General features: G+C 37.4%; 1 protein-coding gene and 1 pseudogene across 2 annotated transcripts in view; both read left to right on the plus strand.

Annotated features, from left to right (window-relative positions):
- The window catches only part of ADAMTS2 (ADAM metallopeptidase with thrombospondin type 1 motif 2), a 445,301-nt gene that overhangs the window by 237,494 nt on the left and 182,173 nt on the right, over positions 1 to 25,634 (plus strand). The gene's annotated exons all lie outside the window — the stretch shown is intronic.
- Positions 15,412 to 16,754, plus strand: LOC141556894 (pre-mRNA-splicing factor CWC25 homolog pseudogene; annotated as a pseudogene).

Here is a 25,634-nt window from a genome sequence, read left to right on the forward strand (position 1 = left end):
TGTTGGGCTGTAGATTTGACTAGATGGTTTCTGAGGTGTCTTTCAACTCTGAGATTCTACAGTTAAATCATTTTAGTTCAACCCACATTTATCAACTATCTTTTGTGGCAATCCTTGGGCTGGATTTGGGAACATTCACAAGTTTAGGTAAAAGCTAGTCCCTGTCTTGTTGGAACTTACAAGTTCACAGGAGGTCAAGAAGCAGAAACAACTGTAGAACACAATATTAAATAATTTATATATCAGAGAGCTGTGAAACAACATTCTCTGTAAGGTTCTCTAGGGAAAGTTATTGGCAGTAGGAAGCAACAGAGGTTTAATGGAAGATATTGCATTTAAATTTGTCTTTAAAAGGTAGATAGAAATTCATCAGGTGAAGGGAGCACAATGAATAGCATGAATAAATGTTTAGAGAGGGAACCTCACAGAGCAATTAAAGGGGAAAGTGAGCTATATAGTTTGGATAAAGTATAGATTGCTTTTAGGAGAATAATGAAATGTGCCTGAAAAGCTTAGGTCATGTCAAATTGAAGAGGGCTTTAAATGTTGGAATTTGAACGTGGAAGCAAAGATTTTTGCAGAAGAGTAACATCAAGTCTGTGCATCAAAAAGGGGACAATGGGTGTGAAAGATGATTTGGAGGGGGCAGAATAACAATAACTCACAAAGCACATTTCATGCATTTTTTTCATCTTTGCAACAACTCTGTAAGATAGATATTATTTTTATTATGATCCTAATTTTACATATGAGCAAACAGACTCAGAAGAGTGTCTTGGTGATGGTACATAATTATAAGAGGCAACATTTACCTCAAACCTTCCTGATCCCAGACCCAGAGAGTAGAAGGTATTCAGGTAGTGATGAAGGTCCATCCTGGGCATAATATTAATGTACATGGACAGGAGAGAGAAAGAATTGTCATTTTACCAATTGAAGTTGGTGCATTTGGCTGGAAGTTTGGCCTAAATTTTGCACTGAAGGAGACATGTTACTAATTGAAGTAGCCAGGTGCATAGAATGCTGCACCTGGAGTCAGGGAGACTCATCTTCCCCGAGTTCATATCTGACCTCAGCACTTCTTTATGTTCGGATCTCTGATTAAGTCACTTGCCCAGTAACAAGGTTACTGTTTGCCTCAGTTTCCTGACCTGAATCTAAAGAAGGAAATAGCAAATTTCTACAGTATATTTGCCAAGAAACCCCAAGTAGGACATAATTGCGATGTCTAAAGAATAAGGGTAATTAAAGAAAACTAAAGAAAATAGGTGGTAGAAGGCTGCTTGGCAAATCAAAGCTAAAGATATGAAAGAATAGTTGACAAAAATTTGCCTTTTTTCCTAATAATCAGCAGGCCTTCTGCTCATCTTCTGCTATACAAGTCTTCCCAGTCACTAGTCATCAACTGGGAGACCCAAAAATTTGTCTGGTGTTAGGAAACCACACAAAAGTAGCTTTCCATCAAGGTAGGCCCTCAGAGCCTTTCTGGAACACCCGAGTCACGGCTCTTCTGTCCCAAATGGCTGAAGAAAAGAAACTGGATTCTTCCCTCAGCCTCTAAAGAAGGTTTTCCTTGAGATCAGCTTCCTGGGTGACACCAGCAGAAAATATCTGCCTCTCTTGTCTCTCGGGCACTGGGAGACACAGGAGAGATCATGCATTGAGCTGAGCATAGAATCAGAAGTTTGGGATTCAAATCTGGCTTCGGATACTAGCTGTGTGATCCTAAGCAAGTCAGTTACCCTGTCTTTGCTTCATTTTTCTCCTCTGTAAATTGAGGATTATAGTAGCATTGACTCCCTAGGTTTGATGTGATTGATGATAGTAGATGATGAAGTAGATAACAATTGTAAAATGCTTTAGCATAGTCCCTGACACGTAGTAGGTGCTTTATACTCCTTAGCTATTATTATTATTATTATCATCATCATCATCATCATCATCCCTGATGCCCTTCTATCAATGCTTTGGTCAATAAGATAACCCTTGCCTGCTCAGGTTTTCCACTTACCCTGTATGTGCATGGCACTGCTTGTAATTGCATCATCAATTTGGAGCGCTGGATCATTGGTGTCAAAAATTAAAGGGAAGTTTACAAAATCCTTTTTCTCTTTCCTCACTGGGAACGCAGCTTGAAATTTTAGATGAGAATCATTTGTTTCAGTTAAAATGCAGCCTAATAGCATAAAGCCACACATACGACATTAATTTTGAACACAGAGGGCCAGCTTCAAAAGCTATTAAATCACTCTGCAGCTAATGTACAGAGAGACTCTTTAGCCAGTGGGTAGGCTAGGCTGGACAGAGCTCTGGACTTAGGAAAGCAAGAAATGAAGGAAAAAGAATTAAGAAATACCAAGTACTAGCGATAGCAATACAAAAGCAAAGATAGTACCTACCCACCAGGAGCTTATATTTTAATTGGGAGAAACCACACAAGTCATCAAAGGGCACTTTTTTCTGAAAAGTAAGTGTATAAGCATTTATTAAATCTTTGCTATGTGCCAGACACTGTGTTGATAAGTGAGGCTAATGTGGATTAACATATTGTTGTCAGGGGACAATGTCAGAATTTATTTAAAACAATAATATTTAATTTAAAATAATAGCCAGAGTTGATTATTTTCTTCTAATATAATATACATATATATATATATAATTGACCAAACAGCAAAATCTATTTTAAAATGGGTGCAAACTATAACTTGGTGGTATCTTTGAGATGGCTACTAAAGCTATCACAAAGATAGTTTCAAAGTAGGGAGTGGAAAAAACATGCCTGGGGCAATTGTGAAATAGTGGGCCAGGTGAAATAGGTATTAATCAAGACAGTGGGACCTTAGGCAAAAGCTCCAGAGATAAAAGGGTTAAAACCCTTCACTTCAAGTTCTGGGCTAATTAGTAGCTAGTTGTGACCTTAAGTACATTCTTCAGTCACTCTGTGCCTCAGTTTCTTCATAAGTAAATGTATTACTTCAGAGAGTTGGAAGGGAAATTCTATTAAATACCTTACAATATCATATAAATGAGTTATTTGCTTAAGGGAACACTTTACAATTCATTAACTTCATTCTTAAGTGCAAGGCACTGTGCTATATCATCAGAATACAAAGAGAAAAACTCATGACTGTCCTCAAATTATATAGGATATAGACCAAGAATAGCTGACCATCAAGCTATGTTTCTGGAAAGGATAATTTTCCACTCCTTTTTTCTCTTCTTTTCATTGCCATCTTCCATCTTCTTTCCCATTCATTAATAACTTTATTTTCTATAGCAATTTAAGTTTTACAAAGTCTTTTCTTTAAGAAAAAATAATCCTGAAATGTGGGGAAAATGAGACATTAGTGCACAATGATGGCGTTATCAACGGATTTCATTATTCTGTAGAACAATTTGGAATTATACCCAAAGCATAGATACTTTGACATAGCAATTGTATAAGTCTATATACACACACACACACACACACACACACACACACACACACACACACACACAAATATGTATAGCAGCTCATCAACTGTGGAATGGCTGAATAAATTGTGGTGTGTAATTATGATGGATTACTATTGTGTTATGAGAAATGATGAGCAGGATACCTCTTAGAAAAACCTGCAAAGACTTCTATGAGCATCAGATGCAAAGTGAAATGTACTATATACAAAGTGACAGCAATATTGTAAGATGATCAACTGTGAATGACAAAGCAATTCACCAATTCACAGTAAAACAATGATCCAAGACAAATCTAAAGGATTTATTATGGAAAAAATGCTACCCATACCCAGAGGAAAAAAAACAAAAAACTGGTGTCTCAGTGCAGGTTGAAGAACTTAAAAAAAAAAGCTTTCTATATTTTTCTTGAGAATTTCTTATATAATTTTTCTTTTCAAATTGTTTTGATCTATGTTTTCTTTCACAACATGACTATTAATAAATATAGGTGTAAAAACCTATATTGAATTGCTTATATTCTCAATAGGACTGGGGAGGGAGAAAGAGAAAAAATCTGGAAGTTTTTATAAGGAATGTTGGAAATTGTTTTTACATGTTACTATGGAAAAACAAAATACTAAGTAAAATTTAAAAAGCAAAAACAAAATTCTGTGGAACTGGTACAACCATTTTTAGTTCTGTGTTCTAGATGAGGAAACGGAGGCAGGGAATTAAATGATTGGCTCAAGGTCATTCAACTGGCAAATAGAGCAACTTGAACTTGATTGTTTCATGATGACTCCAAGCCCAATGATCTTGTCACTGTTTTGTATTCTTTCTCTGTAAGATGCTTTTTCCCAGTCACAAAAAGTTATTGATATTTTGAGATGTGCTCCTAGAGTGAAAGAGGAAAATCTTGTGAAAGAAGAATCAAGCACCAAGGAAAATTTTCCATTAGAAAGTGAACACCAATTGTTGTTCCAGCTGAAGCCTAGCATCATGTCCAGCTTTCCAGTTTCTTCCCAATTTTAAAAATAAATTCAAGGAAATTATACCTTTTATTGAGTGAAGTAGGTTTCTGGGTTTTGTTCTAAAGTTCAAACTAAATATTTTCATTAAAAACAAAAACTGTTAGTTTATCCTCACTAATATCCACCATCTGGCTAGTATGTATTGTGTAACTGCAGCAATGGGGACAACCACAGATTCCTAAGAAAATTCATCATTGCCATTCTTGTCTCTCATCTCCCAGGTTAATGCCTGGATTTTCAGAGCTGATATATCTATTAAGAGAAGATCTGAGCAGGGGTTATAAGGTTTGAATTAGGGAAAATTGGGTAATACTACTTGTCTTAGCTGTGTCTTCACAATTCAATTCAGCAAGCGTTTATACCGTCCTGTTCAACATTAATTCCATTTTTTGCCCAGAGCCCAGAGATTTTGCATATAGAAGAACTTGACAGAGGATGGAAGATGGGAAGAGAAGAAAGGAAGAAGTGAGAGAGGAAAGGAAAGAAGGAAGAAAGAGAAAGGAAGGAAGGAAGAAAGGAAGAAAAAGGAAGGAAGGAAAAGAAAGGAAGAAAAAGGAAGGAAGGAAAGAAGGAAGGAAGGGAGGGAGGGAGGGAGGGAGGAAGGAAGAGAGCAAGGAAGAGAGGAAGGGAGGGAGGAAGGAAGGAAGGAAAGGAGGAAGGAAGGAAGGAAGGAAGGAAGGAAGGAAGGAAGGAAGGAAGGAAGGAAGGAAGGAAGGAAGGAAGGAAGGAAGGAAGGAAGGAAGGAATGGAAGGAAGGAAGGAATGGAAGGAAGGAAGGAATGGAAGGAAGGAAGGAATGGAAGGAAGGAAGGAAGAGAGCAAGGAAGAGAGGAAGGGAGGAAGAGAGGAAGGGAGGAAGGAAGGAAGGAAGGAAGGAAGGAAGGAAGGAAGGAAGGAAGGAAGGAAGGAAGGAAGGAAGGAAGGAAGGAAGGAAGGAAAGGAAGGAAGGAAAGGAAGGAAGAGAAGAAAAGTATTAAGTACCTACCATGTACCAAACACTCAAGAAATGCGGATAATTATAACACAAGACAAGATATAATAAATACAAAAAGTACAAATAATAATAGCTTGTACCTGAAGCATTTTATGGTTTTCTTACAACAATATTTTGAGGTGAGTAATGCAAGGATTGTTATCCCATTTTCCAGATGAGGAGGCTGAGGTGCAGAGAGAGTAAGCTGTTACATAAGTAGTGTCAGAGTTGGAGTTTGAACCTGACTCTGAATCTAGTTCTCTGCTCACTACTTTCTCCATGACAGTTCTCTGACAGAATATTATTTGAGGTTCAGAAGAGGAAAAAGTTTCCCTCTTCTTTCCAGAATTTCTCTGGAGAATGCTTTGGATTGGTGGCTTTTACCCATTTTTTCCTCACTGGGATCATCTCTTCCCCGGGAACATTTCCATTGATAGGCAGCCAGGTATGACTGCAGGTGACCAAGACATGATTGAGTGCTTGGATGTGGGGACTATTAGAAGCTATTAGATGGAAATCCCAACACCTTGGTTTGTCTTGTCTAATGAGTAGGACATTTCCTCAACCACCAATCCATAGTGGGGGGATATATGTAAGACAAATTTTTACTAGACCATCAATCTTTTGAAACCAAAAAGTCCTTTTCCTTAAAACTTTTTCTCCAAACTCTTGCTCCCTGCCTCCTGAGCTGCTCAAGGTAAATAAAATGCTCCATAGTAAGGAATGCAATTATTTTACTGATCCATAGCATGGTTTGAATTGGAGAGTCTCCTCCAACTCTGTTTACCTATGCTTCCACATACCATCTCATGATCTGTCTAGGCCTGTGGGAGAGAGAAAATTTTATCCTAATCTATGAGAAACTTATTAATATAGATAGGAAATCAAAATAATTGGTGAATGATGAAGGGATATCATAGAGGGCATTCTAGTTTAAGCATAAATTGAACTGTAAGACCTCTGAAGTCCCTTCCTAACTCTGAGATTCTGATCAAGGGGTTCCATGGCTCCTTGCTCCCATTTTCAAGTGAATAATAGATTCCCTTCATATGCCAGAGGGGAATGATCAGATTTAGGGTTCACATGGATACTAAGAGCAAATTATGGCTTCTTTTAGGAAGCCTCATGTATAATTTTTTATCTTCTACTTTTAGAAGGGAGATATGGAAGAAAGTAAGAGTAACTTTCCCCCAACTACTCTGGGGAGTCACTGATGCTGTTATCCATCCTCAGGAAGAAGTCTCAGGAAAAATAAGAAGCAGGTCTGAAATAAGCATTCCTGCTGTACAGGTCCTTTCATTGATAATTTGTGGGATTTCCATCTTATGAATTTTTCATTTACGTGTAGTGGTTATTTATGCTGTCCTAGTGAGTGAGCATATAGAAATTGGGCTATCCCATGAGACCATCATCCTGTTGATTCATTGTGCTCTAAGTCATAAAAATGATACCAAATTAGCAGGGTCTTGTTGAATTGCAAAAATTAATTAGCACACCAGCCATTACATTGATGTAATAAAGTTACAAAATGTTACAGCGAAATCATTGTAATGAGATTCTTTTAATAAAGAAAGTTACAGGAGTCAGAATTTATCATCACAAACTATAGAAATGGAAATAAGGGTTCATGTGTAATAATTATTAGACCATTTAGAAATGCTTACCTGTTTCCTATACAAAGTTTCAGTGGTGTTCCAGTTAAATTCTTTAAATGACTTTATATAAACATATTTTATCTTAATGGCTCTCTGCAAGGAATTTGCAGAGGCTTAAGAATGTTTTCAGCTATTAATTAACAAATGGAGCAACCAGCCTTTAGAAGTTCATCCATTCTCATTTCTTACATCAGCAAGCATTTATTAAGCACCCCTTGTATGTAAGGCCCCTGTAATCACCTCTGGAGAGAAACAGAAGGATAAATAGAAAGACCCAATCCACTCTCATGGATTTCATAATCTGGTATTAGTAGCTCACACAACATTTCAAGTCTTATGGTTATTATTAGAAACAATAATATCACCTAGAATTTACAAAGTACTTTAAGGCTTTTGATCCCCAAAAGAATCCTGGAAGGTAAATGTTATCATCCCCGTTTTACAGATGAAAAAACTGAGTCAGATAAAGATTAAGTGCTGTGTCAAGAATCATACAAATAAGCTGGATTTGAATTCAGGTCTTCCTGACCCAAGACTCCACACTCTACTAGTTTCCCAGACCTGGTTACCAAGAGTTGTTGTTTCATATCATAATTCTGATAGTAGTTGTATAAGTGTCATTATACCTATTCAACAGAATGAAAGTAGCTAAAAAAAAAAAAAAAAAAAAACAATTTTGAGGGAAAGTAGCTAAAAAACTAATGACCCCAATGACTGGCGTCATTATTATGAACCTGAATTCAAGTCCTGTCTTTGACATACTCTGACAATGTGACTTTGGACAAATCATTTAACCCTTGGGGACTCTGAGCAACCTTTTAAAACTGTAAGTTACAAAGAAAGTACTGGCCAGCAATGACAGAAGGAGTTTATTCTTCCAAGAGTTTCCCATTCCCAAATTACAGTCCAGTCCTATCCTGTTCTACAGATGAATAGACTGAGGGTCATAAAGGTGAAGTGACTTTCATGGGTCATATCGAGTTGGGATTCAACCTAGATCTTCTGGCATGAAGACTATTCTCTACACATCCTTTCTTTCTTAGTATGTTTGCATCAAAATAGAACATATCTGATAAGTTGGAAACCTGGAACCAGAGCAGAGGCAACAGTATATGACTTTCGTGATCATGCTGACAGTTGAGTGTATCTGACTCATGCTTGTAGGCTGACTCATCCTGTAGTAGTAGTAGTAGTAGTAGTAATAGGAATTAGAAGTGGAAGTTTGAATGGAAAGGCATTTGTAGCTTAGAACTCTACCCTTTTGTTATTTTTCCCTCTTTCTTTTCTTCTTTTCTTCCTCTCTTTTTTCAGACCATCTCTTGCTTTGACAGCATCTTGTGGCTAGCCATTCCATTTGTACTGATAATATCAATAATCCCAAACCGGAGAACTCTTTCATTAATACTGTATATGTTAGGGCAGTCCAACTACGTTCCCTTCCTCTTCATTCCTGCTCCAAGAAAAATGTGACTTTCATCATTGTCACTAAGGACAGGTAGAAGAACACTAATAGTAGATATTACAATGACCACCTAAACATTACCTAGACATTACCTCTGTGTGGAATAAATTCTCATAGGGAACTGGATCCTTCTTAAGCAGAGAAACATGTCCTAATCCATATCTGTCCTGCTTATTTTCCTATGTGTTGTTCATCACCATTTAAGCTAATTCATGGGAAGCTAGAAGAGAGGAGAATACAGGGTTTGGAACATTGTAAGAGTGTAGGAAATGTGAGAGTGTGATCTATGAGGGGACAGGACATTGGACATAAAAAGCTCTGCTGTACTCTATAGTCAGGATTTGTCCATAAGGTGGACAATTTTGTAGAATTATGAGCTCATCAATATGAACATTCCTTCCTATGTCATCTGTGTCCTTTTCTGTGTACTTCATGTTATTATCTTTCCAAAAGTCTTCTATAGAGATCTAGAGTTTCATATACATGATGATGGACCATCTCAATGGAGTACATATTGAGAGAAATGATTATTAATAACCAATGATTTGGAGAAATCTAGAATTTCCCCTTCTTATAGTCCTCATTTTAAAGTTCAGTCTCTTGAAAGACATTACTCATAATGAGATTGAATTGACTTTCTTACCAATTTTGCTCATATTCCATACAGATGGGGAAGCCCGTTATTCTCAAGTTAGGGTAGGAATAAATTTTTTGAATAGATTGCCCAAAACTGGGTGTAATCAGAGTTCATTAGAATAGGTCCAGCCCCTCACTGTAATATTCATTCTCTCAATAATTGTTAACCAATTAAAATTGATTGCCACCCTCAGGAACTCTGCCATGTTGTCTTTGGCATTGCCACTGACCTCTTTTATTAAGCTAGCTTTATTAATAAAATTATTAAATTACAGAGAAAGTATGTTTCTCAAACTTTTTAAACATCACAGTATTCAACTGCATATGTATTCTTAACACATTGTTTTGGTTTGTTTCCCTGAGTGTAAAGAGAGACTATTGAGTGAGAATAAAATCTCATTAGGAAATCCTGTGAGCTTGGTGCAATCAGTATAATACAAACCGCAGACAGAAATATCTGGATAATTTTTCCATCTATAGAAAATAACTTTTCAGATAGAATTTACTTGATGATGCTGACATGCATCTTGGTTTGGTTTTAGTTTGATATTGTTCATCAGAAAATCAGAAACTTTAGCTTTTGTTTTGCTATTTCAAACCTAAAGCTTTTTATAATAAAAGTCAATAAATACAGTGGTATATTATATTTTCTATACCGCTCATTCAGATTTATTACTGAAGATGCAGTCAGCTTACTATATTAAATCATCTATGAAAATCTATCTATTCTCTTTACATATTCTCATCAAGGATTCTCTTGGTATTGTCATAAACCACTCTCATGGAGGTTTTATCTTAATAGAAAGTAAGCATATGGATCAATAATGTTGATGTCCTTTTGGCCAACTCTTTTGAGTGGTAATTTTTTTTGTTTGTTTTCTAAATTTAGAATTTTCCCTTTTTGAGGGCAGCTAGATAGGATAATGGATAGAGCATTGGCCTCGGAGTCAGGAGAAATCTGAGTTCAAATCTGGGCTCAGATACCTCTTCCTAACTGTGTGACCTTAGGCAAGTCACTTAACCCCAACTGCCTCACCAAAAAAAAAAAAAAAAAAAGAAAAAAGAAAAAGAAAAAGAAAAAGAAAAAAAAAAGAATATTCCCTTTTTTGAGCCATTTTGAGAGGCAATCTCTGCCTACCCTTGAAAATAAGTATTATCCTTAGCATTGGTCACATTAAGCCACTATTCCTGACTTCACTTTTCACATAATATTTTTTAAATTTTTTCAATAATATTTAATTTTTCCAAATTTATACAAAGATAATTTTTTAATATTTACATTTGCAAAACTTTATGCTTAAATTTTTTTCTCCCTCCTTCTCCACCTCTTCCCTTTTCCCAGGATAGCAAACAATCCATTAGAGGTTAAATATCACATCATATTGTATTTTGAGGAGGCAGAATACAAACACAATTGTTCTACTGTTATAAGAATAAAGTGCTATAGAAATGCTGGTAAACCTGTATCATTTAACATTTATTTGTTATTTTCTATCAAGTTCTATCTGTAAATGCTCTTAAAATAATCTGACTTAATGGAATCTCATGACAAACTTTTTACAAGCCCATTTTACCCTTTATCATTTTTTATTGTTTTTTGAAATGATCACCACTCATTATCTTCCATAATTGTTTTGTGTAACACTGTAAATGAACTTGTACTCTACACCAGTGTTGTCTCTGGCAGCCTATATCTTTCCTCTTATCAAAAAAAAAAAAAAAAGGGAATATTGACTAAAGTAATTTCTGAGTTGTTTTGCCCTCTTAAATATGGTGATTTTGGGGGGTTAAATTTTCTTTAAAATGACAATAGAATCAATGTTTTTATTTTTATTCATTTCACATATTTCAGAGTCAACAGCTTATTTAAATGGGTCAACAGTTAGCTGTTCTAATTGAGTGCAGAATCTTTTCTTCTTTATCCTCTCATCTAAATTGCCTTTAATTTTAACCTTTGCTTAAAATAGTCTACAGTCTGAACTGCATGGAGACATACATATCAAGTAACCAGTCATTTTCTGTTCATTAAAATATAATCAATTTTTAATTTCTATGATATTCAGTCCTTTCCACATCTAGTGCTTTCCAAGGTACTTCCTGACAAAAATATTCATGGCATATAGATAGAAAAATTCCAAGTGATCTATAAGTCTTTAGCCTCTATCATTTCAAAATTTAGAATCACTTCATTCCTCCTTGTGCCGATTCATAGTCACTGACTATTAAGTTCAATGTTGATTTGGTTTAGACTTTAGAGGACCTAATTATGTTCTTGATATGATATCTTTTTTTCTACTTCTTTTTTTTCCAGATCCAAATTCTCTCCTTCTTCTTTTCTCTTCCCCACCTAATGAAAAAGCATGAAAAAATAAAAACCTTTTTGCATCAGCAATTTTCTAAAAATTAAAAAGAAAAAATTATTCCCCAATCTACACTCTGAGTCCATCTGTTCTCTTTCTAGAGGTTGACAGCATGTTACATCATGAATCCTTTGGAATTGTAGTAAATTATTGTGTTGATTAGAGTTATTCAGTCTTTCAAAATTGATTATAATATTCCTGTTACTTTGTAGATTGTTCTGGTTCTGCGCACTTTACTTTGCATTAGTTCATATAGATCTTCCTAGGTTTTTCCGAAGTAATTTCTTTGATACAGTTTCTTAACTTTGTTGTCTTTATTCCAAACAAATGTTTTTGCCTATGTTGCAACTATTTTCATGGTAGTTTCTTTGTCCTGGGTATTTATGAGTACTAAATGGAAATATAAGCAAGTGTCCCATGAAATATCCCTTTTTTCCTTTCAGAATGTGATGAAGCCAACTCTTCCACTTTAATCTTCACCTTTCCAAAGAGATCCTTTGAATTATCTCTTTATGTCTTCTAATTTCGTTTATAGTGAGACTGCCAAAATGCATGTAGTTTAATTCCTCTAGTGTTATTGTACAAGGATCTCACATTTAGAATACCAGGCACTAAATCAATATTTATAGGCAATCTAAGAAACTGTGTGATTCTTAATTTATGATCCACCCCTTTTACCAGCTTACCATCATCAGTTCAGAAGTAGAAGAGGGACACACAGGACTGAGGACTATTTTGTGTTTTCATCTATTTTATGATTTTCCATGATGAAAAAATTCACTTAAATGCCAGTAATTTTCTACTCTCTTATCCCTCTCTCCTTTAGAAATACTTTCTACCTCTTTATCCTTACCTCTTCCATCCATATACCATTGTGTTCTAGATAATCTCTGTTCTATCATTAACAAATTGTCCATTATCCAAGACTTCTTCCTCTCACACTTTTCATCTTCTTGTGGTACCAGAAACTTGGGCTTTTCCAGAAGATATTGTATGTCTAGCTAACCTCCTCACTATTGTTATTTTTTTCTCATATCTCTAATATATTGAAACAGGAGGAAGAATAGGCATAGTATTTTTAAATAATTATTTCCTTTCAGAAATTAACAAATCATGTATATATATATATATATGCACATGTATATATGCACATATACATATTTTAGAACAGATAAAGAGAATTGTACATGAAACTATTGATCTCTATGTATAACTTGCTTCTCTTTGAATATATGTGACAAGATCAATCTGTAGTTTCAAAGCTGTCAGTAGATATATTATTTTACTCCTTGCTGGCACTTCTTTCTCTGGTTATATTATTTAGATCCTTTCTCTGGTTATATTATGTAGAAACCTCTCTTCTTTTGAGAGATACCATTTTTTTTTTACTGCTTTATTCAGATTATGTCATTTTTTGGTCTCCAAATCATTCCATCTTTTTTTAAAGAGTTCAGTATCAGTTTCATCAGTTATTTCATCAGTTTCCCCAGATTCCATTAGTAGAATTCCACCACAGCTACCCATGGGGATCACAAAGAATGTGATGGAACCAGCTCATACTAGCTCTTAAAAGTCAATTATTAGATTTTTTTTTACTATGTTCATTTGCATCTGGAAAATCAACAAATGTTACAAACCAAGTCTCAAGTTATTGGTTCACTGACTATCTAGACATAATAAAGCAATGGAGAAAATGCTAATAATGGTGATTAAGCTTAAAATTTGATAATGGTAATTAAGCTTAAAATTATGTCGCATACTTTTTTTCAGAGAACAAGTTATTGGACCGGGGTGAACATCCCTGATCATAAACTAATTTTCACTATTACAGTTATGCTGCCTTTTTGAGCTTTTAATTCTGAAATTCCTCTCTGATCATAACCTTCTATCCTTCCATGTTCTTGACCCCATCCCTGCTAAACTTATGCTTCATCTTAACCATAGACATTCATAGAATAAGTCTAATCTTCTTTGCTCACGCAGTTTATCATTCATTGCTACTTTGACTTTATTCTCCTGTCATAATCTTGACCCTGTATGTGTGTGTATATATATATATATATATGTATATATATATATATATACGTGTATATATATATATATATATATATATATATATATAAAATCTTCTTTTCCTTTAAAAAAATCTCTTTGGGATACAGAACTAATAGTGGTATTGCTGGATCAAAGAGTATGAAAAGTTCAATAGCCTTTTGGGCATAGTTAGATGTCTACAATAGTTAGATCAGTTCACAACTCTACCAACAATGCATTAGTATGCCAATTTTCCCATATCTAAAATATTTATTATTTTCTTTTTCTGTCACATTAGCCAGTCTTATAGATGTGGGGTGCTACCTCAGAGAGCTGTTTTAATTATATCTAATTAATAGTGATTTAGAGCATTTTTCCATATGACTATAGGCATTTTTTCATTTCTTCATCTAAAAACTGCCTGATATATCCTTTGACCATTTATCAACTAGGAAATGAGTTATATTACTCTTACTTTCAGTTCTATAGAATGCAGTTTAATGAGCAGGAATCTTATGAGTTTTAAGGGCAGGTATATTTGCCAGTTGTGCTGACATAAAAGCTGAAGTCTTTGTTCTGCTTTTAAATGGCAGTTGGATGTTCTGAATGAGTATGATGTGTTTGTTATCACACACGGCACAGATTTGTCAGCAACATGGTTAGTACCACATACTTAGGCTATGATCATTTGTCGTGGGTTGGCAAGTGAGAATGGTAAAATAGGATCACATCATTAGGTATCAATGAAGGCTGCTTTGTTTATCTACTGATTCCTCTATTTTCACCAGTATCTTTCCTACAATTCCTGATACTCTTCCTCTAAAACAGAAGATCTTAAATTATTTTTTTCCCTTTTTGCAAATTGGTGATGTCTATGGAGTCCTCAGAGAATTATGCTTTTAATTGGGTAAAATAAATTGCTAAGGAAATATATTGAAATAAAATTGTCAAAAAAATTTTTTAAAGAATAAACTAATGAATCCCAGGTTTAAGATTTCAGCTATAGGTGACTCCCCACCTTGAGGTCACTATTTATTCCATGATGAGAATGTCAGCTAAGTAAAGGTAGGACATACAAGAATGTGAAAGGTGCCAGAATCCTTAGTGGTTTACCATAAAACCCTCAGGATTTTTGCAGTTTTACTCCAATGGCCTGGCACTAAGTAATGATAGATTTGTGATAGAAATACAGATTGACATAAGTATTCCTCCAAAAAGCATCATGTTGTACAGAACAAGCAGTAAAAAAAAAAAAAAAACACAGACCATGCTCAAAATCTTTATCAGTTGTTAGGATTATTACAAGGTGCTAAATTGGTTATTTGGACTTAACAATTCTTTGGTTCAGAGTTCACACCTTTAAAGGAGTTCACAACTTTAAAGGAGTTTACACCTTTAAAGAGGTTTACACCACAAATCCATTCTCTGGAGGATATAAGGAGCCAACATTGAGTGGGGAGGTCAGTCTGGATTGGGTCAAGGAGAAGACTTGCCAGGAGAACTTCAGGGAAGCTTGAGGAGATTCAGAGCCAGGATTCAGTGGATTTGTGAGTCCAGCAGATTCACAAGTCTAAAGGAAAAGCCTGCTCATGGACTTCCAGGAGATTCACAACTAGGATTGATTTCTGGGAAACCCACAATCCCACATTCTTAGAGGCAGAGTCTGATTTGTTCCCATGTCTGGAGGCTTTGGATTCAGAGGGATAAAGAAACCTCCTTCCAGAGAACGATTGTATTCTAGAGAAACAGAACACTATATTTTGGCACCCAACGTGGTGTTCTAGAAGGGGATAATAAATAAAGACCGCTGCGACTGCGGGGGGAAGGTTTTTGGGGCTATCTCTTTATACGGAGTCTCCTCCTTCCCGTGTCCGGGAGCTGAAAAGAGCAGACCATCATGGGAGGTGGAGATCTGAATCTGAAGAAGAGCTGGCACCCACAGACTCTCCGAAATATGGAGAAAGTGTGGAAGGCAGAGCAGAAACATGAGGCAGAGCGGAAAAAGATTGAGGAGCTGCAGAGAGAGCTTCGGGAAGAGAGGGCACGGGAGGAGATGCAGCGCTATGCAGAGGATGTGGGAGCTGTCAAAAAAAAAAAAAAAAGAAGAAAAACTAGACTGGATGTACCAGAGTCCTGGTGGCATGGTGAACCCTGATGAGTACCTGATGGGACGTCCCATTGACAAGTATGTTTTTGAGAAGATGGAAGAAAAAGAAGCAGGCTGTTCATCTGAGACAGGACTTCTTCCAGGCTCTATCTTTGCCCCCTCTGGTGCCAATTCTCCACTTGACATGGCCAGCAAAATACGGGAGGACCCACTTTTTATCATTTGAAAGAAGGAAGAAGAGAAAAAGAGAGAAGTCTTGAATAATCCAGTGAAAATGAAGAAAATTAAATAATTGTTGCAAAGGACCATGGAAAAGAAGGAGAAGAAGAAGAAGAAGAAGGAAAAGAAAAAAAAAAAACATAAGAAGCACAAGCATCGAAGTTCCAGCAGTGATTGCTCTAGCAGTGAGGAAGAGCGGAGCCATGAAAGGTCTCAAAAGAAGATGGCAAGTACTCCTCCTGCTTTACCCAAAATTCCAGCTTATGGCTTACAGATTAAAGACACTGACCATGATCAGAGACTACCAGGACCTCTGGCTGTTGAAGTTGGGGGAGCACACTGGGTCAAGAATTATTCTAGATCATGAAGCCCCTCCCATTCGCCTTTAAAACACCCCAGGAGGAAAGGTATGTGGGATGCTAAGACTCACAGGAGGTCACGGTCCCCTAAACATAGTAGCAGCACAATTCCAAAGTAAACAGGAAAGAAAGAGGCCGAACTAAGAACCGTTCCCCAAAAAAGGAAGGGTATCAAAAGCGACATGCTTCAGGTTATACCAGAAAACTCTCAGCAGAGGAACTAGAGCGAAAACGGCAAGAAATGATGGAGAATGTCAAGTGGTGGGAGGAAGAGAGGCTGAACATCCTTGAAGGCATGAAAAGGAAGATGAAAGAGAACGAAAATTGGAGAAATTGGACTCTCGGGATGGGAAATTCATCCACCAGTTGAAGTTAGAAAATACGTCCACCTCCTCCTTAGAGGATAGAGTCAAGCGCAACATCTATTCCCTGCAGAGAAGAACTTCAGCTGCTTTGGAAAAGAACTTCATGAAGAGATGAAGCTCACAATCAGTGACATACATTACAAAAAGGTACCTAATAAAAATGGTAGCAGTTTTATACATGTTAAATGGCTAAGAAATACATAAATACTAATCTCAAGCTTGTGGTTCAGCATGACATCTTCCCCAATCACTCTCCTTTTTCTTCCTAAATAAATTGAACATACTGCAACTTTGGACCTTCAAGACCACAGAAAATATAGAGATGAAGAGTGGTATAGTACAAGGCTTCTTAAATGTTTTTCATTCATAACCCATTTTTATCTGAGAAATTTTTATACCAGGTATGTAAGTATATAAAATAAGTATACAAATTAAATATTTACTGATAATAAATCATAAAAATATTTATTTTAAAACAAATATTTGGTTTGCATATAATTTATGTTTATGTTTAAGTTTGCCTCTTCAAAATTACTTCCACAAGAAACAGTGAAGAATGCAGAATTGTATCAATTCACATTAATTCACAAACTGCAATCTTTTTGACACCCACTTCCACAAGCAAAGTTAAGATTTTTATCAAGGTAAATGCCATATTTATTATATTGAATAACTCAATGTGAGGGTCATGAAAAATTTGATATTAATATAAAGTATTTAATATGCCAACAAGATTTAAATTTGTATGTAAAATAAACAAGCAATCAATTGCATTAATAGGCAAATTTGCTTTTGTCTTTAATAAATTTGCCCATTAATGCAATTGCTTGCTTGTTGGCAAACTTGAAATTTGCACAATGCTCAGAAACATTCCCTAATATATCAATTGCACTGAAACAAGTTCACATTTCTGAAATAAAAGTTATAGAAGTACTAACAGTGCAACTTTTTTTTTTGAGATAATTGGGGTTAAATGACTTGCCCAGGGTCACACAGCTAGGAAGTGTTAAGTGTCTGAGGCCACATTTGAACTCAGGTCCTCCTGACTTCAGGGCTGATGTTCTATCCATTGCACCACCTAGCTGCTCCTCAGTACTACCTTTTGTAGTTATTTAATAGTGTGGTGGTAAGTCATTTATTATGACTGAACTATCTTATTCCATGGCCTAAATTACCACTACCCTTAGTGCTCCAACTGTTTTTGTTCTTGTTTTAAAGCAAGATGTCTCATAAGTGAGAACATAGTAAAAGAGCCTGCTTTGAGCCATAGGACATAAGTTTGAGTCTTGGCTTCCATACTTTCCTTGAACATAAAAGACTACTGGATTGTGGGGACAAAAAACCTGAGTTCAAATTCAGCTCTGCCATTTAGCTGTTACATAAATTTGGAAAAATCACTTCCTCTACCTGAGCTATTTTTCTTCCTCTGCAAAATGAGGATGCTGGACCAGATGATTTTTTGGATCCTTTCCAGCTTTCCCATTTTATGATTATAACTCCGAATTTCATTTATTTAGATAAAATAAAAATGGAAATAATGATAGCTTCATTGTCTGAGTTGCAAAGTAGTTGTAAGTAAAGTCTTTTGTAAGTTGTAAAGCATTAAAAATGTGAATTATTCCAATCTGGCTCTAGGCAACCTTTTCAGACTTATTATATATTACTTCCCTTCATGCAGTCTGTTTGAAGATCTCAAGTGAAAGCAGAACTCCCAACCCTTTGGGGCAGTACATTCCATTGTTGGACAATTCTAATTGTAAGGGACATCCTCCTTATGCAGAGTTGAAATGTCTCTCTGAAAGTTTTTTTCTAATGCTTCTCTGGCTAAGCAGAACTAGTTTAATCTCCCTTCCATATGACAGCCTTTCAGATATTTAAAGACATCAGACATATCGCCTTCCCTTCTCTTGTCTTCTGTCTAAACTTTCCCAGATCTTCTATGCAATGGTTTTGAATCTGCTTTCCATTCCAATTGTCTTCCACTGAATCCTCTCCTTTTAGTGAACAAATAAAATTCTTTCCAAATGGCCACTAAAATACTCTAGATAATGTCTAACAAGTACAAAGGATAGCAGGTTTATTGCCTCTCTTTTTATGGACATTGGATTTACATTAAGAGGCAGTATGGTATGAGGGGGAGAGAAGAAGGGAGAAAAATGAGAGAGAGACTGAGAGAGACAGAGAGAGAGACAGAGAGACAGAGACAGAGAGAGACAGAGACAGAGAGAGAGAGAGAGAGAGAGAGAGAGAGAGAGAGAGAGAGAGAGAGAGAGAGAGAGAGAGAGAGAGAGAGAGAGAGAAGGAGAAGAGGGAAGGAGAAGAGAGAAGAGAGAAAGGAGGAGAGAGAGGGGAAAATGAATATGATTGAATTTGCTGTCTTTTAGAGAAGACAGGAGGGGAAGTGGTTCAACACATATACAGAGGGATTAGCCTTGGGGAAAAGAAGGATCATCTCTATGTCATAGACCAGGGGAAATAGAGTTAGTTTTGAGATGGAAGGAAAAGGTAAAAGAGGGGCTGACTTTGAATGTCCTAAATTTTCTCAGTAAAACAAGAGGCAAACTCCTCTGCTGAAAAAGAAAGTGGGGAGGGGAAAAAGTGAGAGTCTGGAGGGAATAGAATTGATGAGATTAGTGGCAGTACTGGGAGTTGTGGGAACCTCTTCTGATCCATGCACAGGTTCAACTCGAAAGAATTCATGAATCCAAAGTTTGAGGTGGCAAAAAGAAAGTTTATTGTTAGATGACAAGTCAGCTTTTGCTAGGAATTCAAGGAGAGTTTCTCCCCCCTCCAAAGTCAGGACAGTTTCAGGGTTCCCCCTGTCAGAATAGCTTCTATTAGGAGTGAGATTGGGAATCTATTAGGGAAGAATAAAAGGACTGCCTTGCTCAAGAAGAGTGTAGCTGCAACTGGAGAACATGAATTTTCTTCATTTATAAAGAAATCAGTGAATGATATGAGAGGGATTCCAATAATCTGAAGTTTGTTTGCAGGAAAGTGATTAGGATGGGGGAAGGATTCAGGTGAAGAAGAACTTGGGGATGTTTAAGTCAAGAAATAACAAGGTTTAGTAACCATCTTCAAGTTTCAGTGAGTGAGAGTGAGAAAGATCAGGCTTCCTCTTCAGATCGGCCCTGCAAGAGAGAACTAGAATCATTGGGTAGCAGTTACAGAAAATCAGATTTCACCTCATTATCAAAACTTTCCTAATAATTTCTATTGTTGTTCAGTTCAATTGTGTCCAAATAATGAAGGTGTGGTCTGGGGCAGGGATGGGTCTGTGGTCCAAAGCTTTTGGGCCGGTTTGGGTACTCAAGGCTGTGATAAAAAAGGCTTTTATTGGTTAGAAAGACACCAAGACAGCTCTTTTGGTGGACAATATCACCCTCAAGAGAGAAGTGATTTTGCAAAGAAACATTTTCTGAAGGTCTACTTTATACAGAAATAGAACAATAGAACAGAATAGGCAAGACCACTTATGTTTGTATTTGGAAAGGCACATTCTTTTTTTTTTTTTTTTCCCTGAGGCTGGGGTTAAGTGACTTGCCCAGGGTCATACAGCTGGGAAGTGTTAAGTGTCTGAAATCAGATTTGAACTCGGGTCCTCCTGAATTCAAGGCTGGTGCTCTGGAAGTTTTTTCCAGAGAATATAAGTCCATTTAAGTTTGTATAACGTTTTGCTGGCGATTTTACATAACTTTACGGGGCTGTCTGGTTTCGCTCTCATCACAACTTTTTGTGATTCCATTGGTGTAGGGTTTCTTGGCAAAGGTAATGGTTTGGTTTGCCATTTATAGAGGACAAAATGGAGAGTTAAAATGACTTGCCCAGGATCACACAGCTAGTGAGTGTCTGACATCAGATTTGAATGCAGGCCTTCCTGATTCCAACACTCCCAACCCCAACACTCTAATTAGAGCTGTCTAAAATAACTCAAGAGGTATAGCGACCATGGGAGACTTTTGGTTCCTTATGTAAAAAACAGGCTGTTACTCCACCACCTTAGCTTCCATGTTGTTCTCATCTAATATAGTAATCTTCTTCCTGACCTGGCCATTGGCTTTGCTCAGGTGTGTTTGGTGTTACTACTTCCCTAGTAAATAAGATGAACAGCACACCTAGAATGGCCTGGTACAAAGCCTTGCATCGATAGCAGAGAGGGCACTTAATGTTACTGTATTCCATCAGGAGGTTTCCACTTTTGACGACCTTGTTATCAGATTGTCATTTCCAGCCAGCAGAGGAAGCCCAGTGCTTCTCATTAAAAGTGTTGCATAATGCCAATGTCTTCTGTTTTAAATGCTCCTAATTGGCTAAGAGGGATTAAAATGCTTTGTAAAGCATCTTCTTTTCCCGGCTGGATATTGCCCTCAGGTTATTGGCTTATAGGCAAATCCACCTTTGTCTTAAATACTGGCTCATATTCCTGCTTCATTCCCATTTAAAGCCATCTTAGAAGGGAGCTTTATGGAAATGTTGCTTTCCAAGGTTGTTGTGAAGGTGAGCTGTCTGAGCTCTTTGGAGGAGCGGGTGGTGTAAATGCAAAAACTCCTAGTATAAAAATAGATAAGCAATCCCTCACAATCCTTGTCAGACTGAACTCCCTGGCACTGATGCTCTTGTTTTGGCTCTCAGGAAGAATGCCCCAAATCACTTTCTAAGTCAAAATCTAACCCCCCAAGCCTGTGTGATCACAGTCAGATTTGGATACCCAGGCTGCAGAGTTATCCCTTCCCCATCATCTCCCACCTTTTACATAACCAGAGACCTCCAGATGGAGTGCACATCCCTCTCTGCTATTGTGCTGAATGCCCAGGAGGTAATGAGCTGCCCAAACATTCTCCTGATCCATTCTGAAGCGGGATCAAGGTCTCATTTAAAGAGCAGGGAATCTAGGCAATGTCTTAGTACTAACTCTCAGCTCCCATCTGTTCCAGTATTTGCCTCCTTTTTACCCTTGCCTGCTTCTCACTTTCTCCAGCAGGTTATCTATTAATTCAGTGAGTTAGAGCCCAAGGCCTAAAGACCCAAGGTCATGGGTTTGAGCCTCAAGTAGACTCATCATTTTTGTTTTAGGTTCCCATTAGCCATCTCATCCATCATTTACTTGATTGGGGGTGGGGAGATGTGTTGAGAAATGAAAAGTACAATAAATTAATCGTTTTCACTAAACTGTCATCCATGATTCCCACTCTTCTGACATAAAAATGCAGTGGGTAGTTGATCTTTGACTTTATCCTGCCCCAGACACATAAATAAGGTGGCCCCAGTTAGGTGGGGCTGAGCCTCTGGTCTGGGATTTTGTTTTTCCTAAAACTCTTGGATAATGCCTGCTGTGTCATACCTTTCCTGGAACATTTCCATGTTCTCATCATTTTTCAAAAAACAGTCAGGCATATCCTGATAAATCAGTTTTTGGTCATAAAGAAGGTAGAAGGGATAAAGTGTAGAATATAGAAGATGTACGAAGAAGTTACAGTATAAATATAATCCCAAAGCTCCTCTATAGCTTTAAAATTCCATGAGTTTTTTTTTTCTTTGTCCACTTTTCCATTAAAAAAATCTTTGTAATATATTCTGTGGGGGGTAGAGAAAAAGAAACATAAGGGGAAATTCAATCAATAAGAATGTAAAATTTATTTTAAAAATAACAAAGTTTCTATAAGTCTACAAAGCTATGAACTGTGGACAACACAAACCCTGGGTCCATAAGATCTGAACTTGGAATCTCCCCTACTAACGAATCTGGTTATATTTCATGCTGACTATGACTTTGGATAGGATAAAAAAAAATTACATGTTTACACTAATCTTTACTGAAATTTCTCATTTCATTCATTTATCTGAAACATATTCTGTGAAGGAGTTCATGAGCTTCGTCAGCCTGCAAAGAGGTCCATGACACAAAAAAATTTAAGAGCCCTCATCTTCTCTTCATTCAGGCCCCCAGAAGGGAAGTGAAGGTCATAGGGAGTGAGTATTGGAACCCAGGTTCCCAGACTCCCATCCCAGACCATGGTGTCTTAAGGATGACATTCAGTATCCTCAGGGAAAATATTTCACATAAAATAGAGGATATCTCCCTCCTGTTGCAAATGCAAATTAGGATTGTAGCTTTGGCCAGGACCAATTGGGGTAGAGAGCTCGTGCCTGGGAGAGCCAGTGACACAGCACAGCAAGCTGTCATGACTCAGGCTTTCTAGATGGCAAACAAGATTCTTCTGGGCAGCCCCTCCACTGGCAGGGGTCACAAGGCTAGCCATTAAATATGGTGATTTGCAGTAATTGAATCATGCCTCCCCTCATTTCAAATCAGGCACTCAAGTGGCTCGTTGGCAGAAATAATGTGAAATTGTCTCCTAAAAAAGGTTCTTTGGAAGAGAGATGTGATTTTTCTGTCATTGCCTGATGGACTTCAAGGTGAATGAAGTTAATCAGGCAGGAGGAGGGAATGATGGGGAGGGGGGGAACACACATGTTGTCTTTTTGTGGACTGAATGCTCATCACTGTTCTACAAGCCATAAACATAAGGAGGTCTAGATAACAATGTAGTTTGAATTCACGACCGTGGATCCCTCCTCCTCCTCAGGGGTGCAGTTCTTCTTATAAGCAGCCTGTTTGGATCTGTGGTGTCAGGTCTGACAGGAGAAATCCATCTCCACGGAGCCTGGGTATCTGTACCCTGAGTAATATATGCACTGTATTCTTTAATTATGGATTTAGCTGAAGATTAAAAGGAGAGAGATTTAAAGCATTTTATTGCCCTTTTATAACTCTCAGCATAATTCATTTAATACCCCTTAATTTGTTCTTGTACACATAGAGGGGCAGGTGTGTTTATAGTGCAAAAATATGCATGTGAGCCTGGAGACAAAGAACATTCCTCAATATGCTACAGATTTGGGAATATTGTTGGGGGAAAGGAGGGGAATAGGAGGGAATCACACACAAATGAATAAGACCATCTCTCTTAGGGAAAAGTTGAAATAAAATGTGACAGATGACAGACCTCTGCTTACAGGAGGGGCCAAAAACCCAGTCTGTAAGCTCCAGGTTCACAGTTCCACTTAATCAAACTTATTAGAAGGTTGTCTGTAACTGGGCGGTTTTGTCAAACTGAAACCATTGCTATTTGTCTTATATAGTTAGGCATTGATGCTGGCTTAACTGAACCCCAACCTTAGATTGTCTCAGGTCAGGCTGATTGGCAAAAGCATAATTTCCATTGAGATCTATTCTGTTCTCTCCTTCTGCCTTCTCTCTTCCCCCTGCTGATTCTGGGCCCCTTCCTACTCCCCCTCTCCTCATGTCTCTCTCCATGAGTATGTCTCTGTCTCTGTGTGTCTCACTGTCACTGTCACTCTTTGTCACATCCCCTCTGCCTCTCTTTCATGGATCCCCTTAGGTTAAGTCACAGCTCTCATAATCATGTCATCTGGCTCCCTGGGATGTTTTTAAAGCTTCTTTGAGGATTCCGAGTTGCAGGGACCCAGCCAGATTGGAGCCAGGACCTCTGGGCAGCCAGGGTCATACCATTGTCTGTCTATTTTAGTATCGCCATTACAGCCCATGTGTGAAGGGACTAGTGAAAACAATGAAGGGAAATAGAACTAGATATTAATATTCCTCCCCCCTCCAAATACCTGCTAGGTTACAAGCACTCTCCTGGACTCCTTGGCAATCAATAGCCTCCATTGGTTTTTGTGAAGAGAAGATTTAAGAAGGGCCTGATAGCAATCAGCAGGTATCTGAAGGGCTGTCACATGGGAAAACCCTCAGATATGGGTTTTTTTGGCTCCAGAGAACACTATGAGGACCACTTAGGAGAGAAAGGAGTTCCAGCAAAGAAGATTTTAGTTGCCATATGCTTTATACCTTAGTTGTGCTGTTATTTCACCGGTGCAGTTGTTCTTTGTGCTAAAAAGATTGCATTCCTTTGCTTTTCTTTCTATGTGATTCTTGTCCAGATCTCTCTGTAAATTCTCTATAGAATATCCACATATTTCAAAGGAATCTTTCTTCTGAATCTTTGTTTTCTGCCCTCCCTCCCCTCAAACAGATTTTTTAAAAAAATTTTTTTATAAAAGTCTCTCTTCCTTTTCCACAAATCACATAGATTATGTTCAAGATGCTTGATGCAGATCCAAGTACAGTCTGTTCTAGAGAACTGAGCAGAGTTGATGTGAGGCTTAACCCCATAACCTTGACCTCATTGGGCTCATGCTGCAGCCTGCTGGAAAAAAGAGAGAAAGAAACAAAGATATGTGAAATCAAGTCCTTGGAGAGACAAGAGACATCATCATTTCCACGGGGCCATCTTCCCTCTCCAAACATGAATAGTACCGACTTTTAATCAGTCAACCAGGAATTTATTAAGTACTGTGTTCCAGGCTCTGTGCTAAGAATTGGCAATGCAAAGAAAAGCAAAAATGGTGTCTGACCTTAAAAATCTCCCCTCCTAATGGGAAAGATTATATGTTAAAAATTGTACATAAATGATATAACATGTAAATGGAAGGTAATCTCAGTGAGAAGGGACCACTAGTGAGAAGGGAAAAGGCATGCTTCTGGTACTGTGGTCATCATCATCACCAGCATCATCAACACAACTAACATTTATGTAGTACCTACTAAGTGCCACGCACTGGGCCAAGCATTTTACAAATATTATTTTATTTGCTCCTCACAATAATCCCAGGAGGTAAGTGTTGTTACTATCTCATTTTATAATTGAGGAAATGTATATGATGTTAAGTGATTTGTCCCAAGTCATACAGATAGTGTCTGAAGTGGGATTTGAATACAATTCTTCCTGGGTACAGACCTAGGACTCCAACCACTGTGCCACTTAGGCTGGGGTTGAAGCTCTATATTAGTACTCTGCATCTCATTTTTCTTCCACTGGCGACTCTTCTTCACTGTTTTTCTGTTACCCCTTTTTCTTGGCAGGAGTGCTGGCTCCTTCTTGATCTGGTTCTTTTAATAGGTACATCT

The sequence above is a fragment of the Sminthopsis crassicaudata genome, chromosome 2 (assembly GCF_048593235.1).
Source record: "Sminthopsis crassicaudata isolate SCR6 chromosome 2, ASM4859323v1, whole genome shotgun sequence".
Classification (NCBI taxonomy): Eukaryota; Metazoa; Chordata; class Mammalia; order Dasyuromorphia; family Dasyuridae; genus Sminthopsis; species Sminthopsis crassicaudata.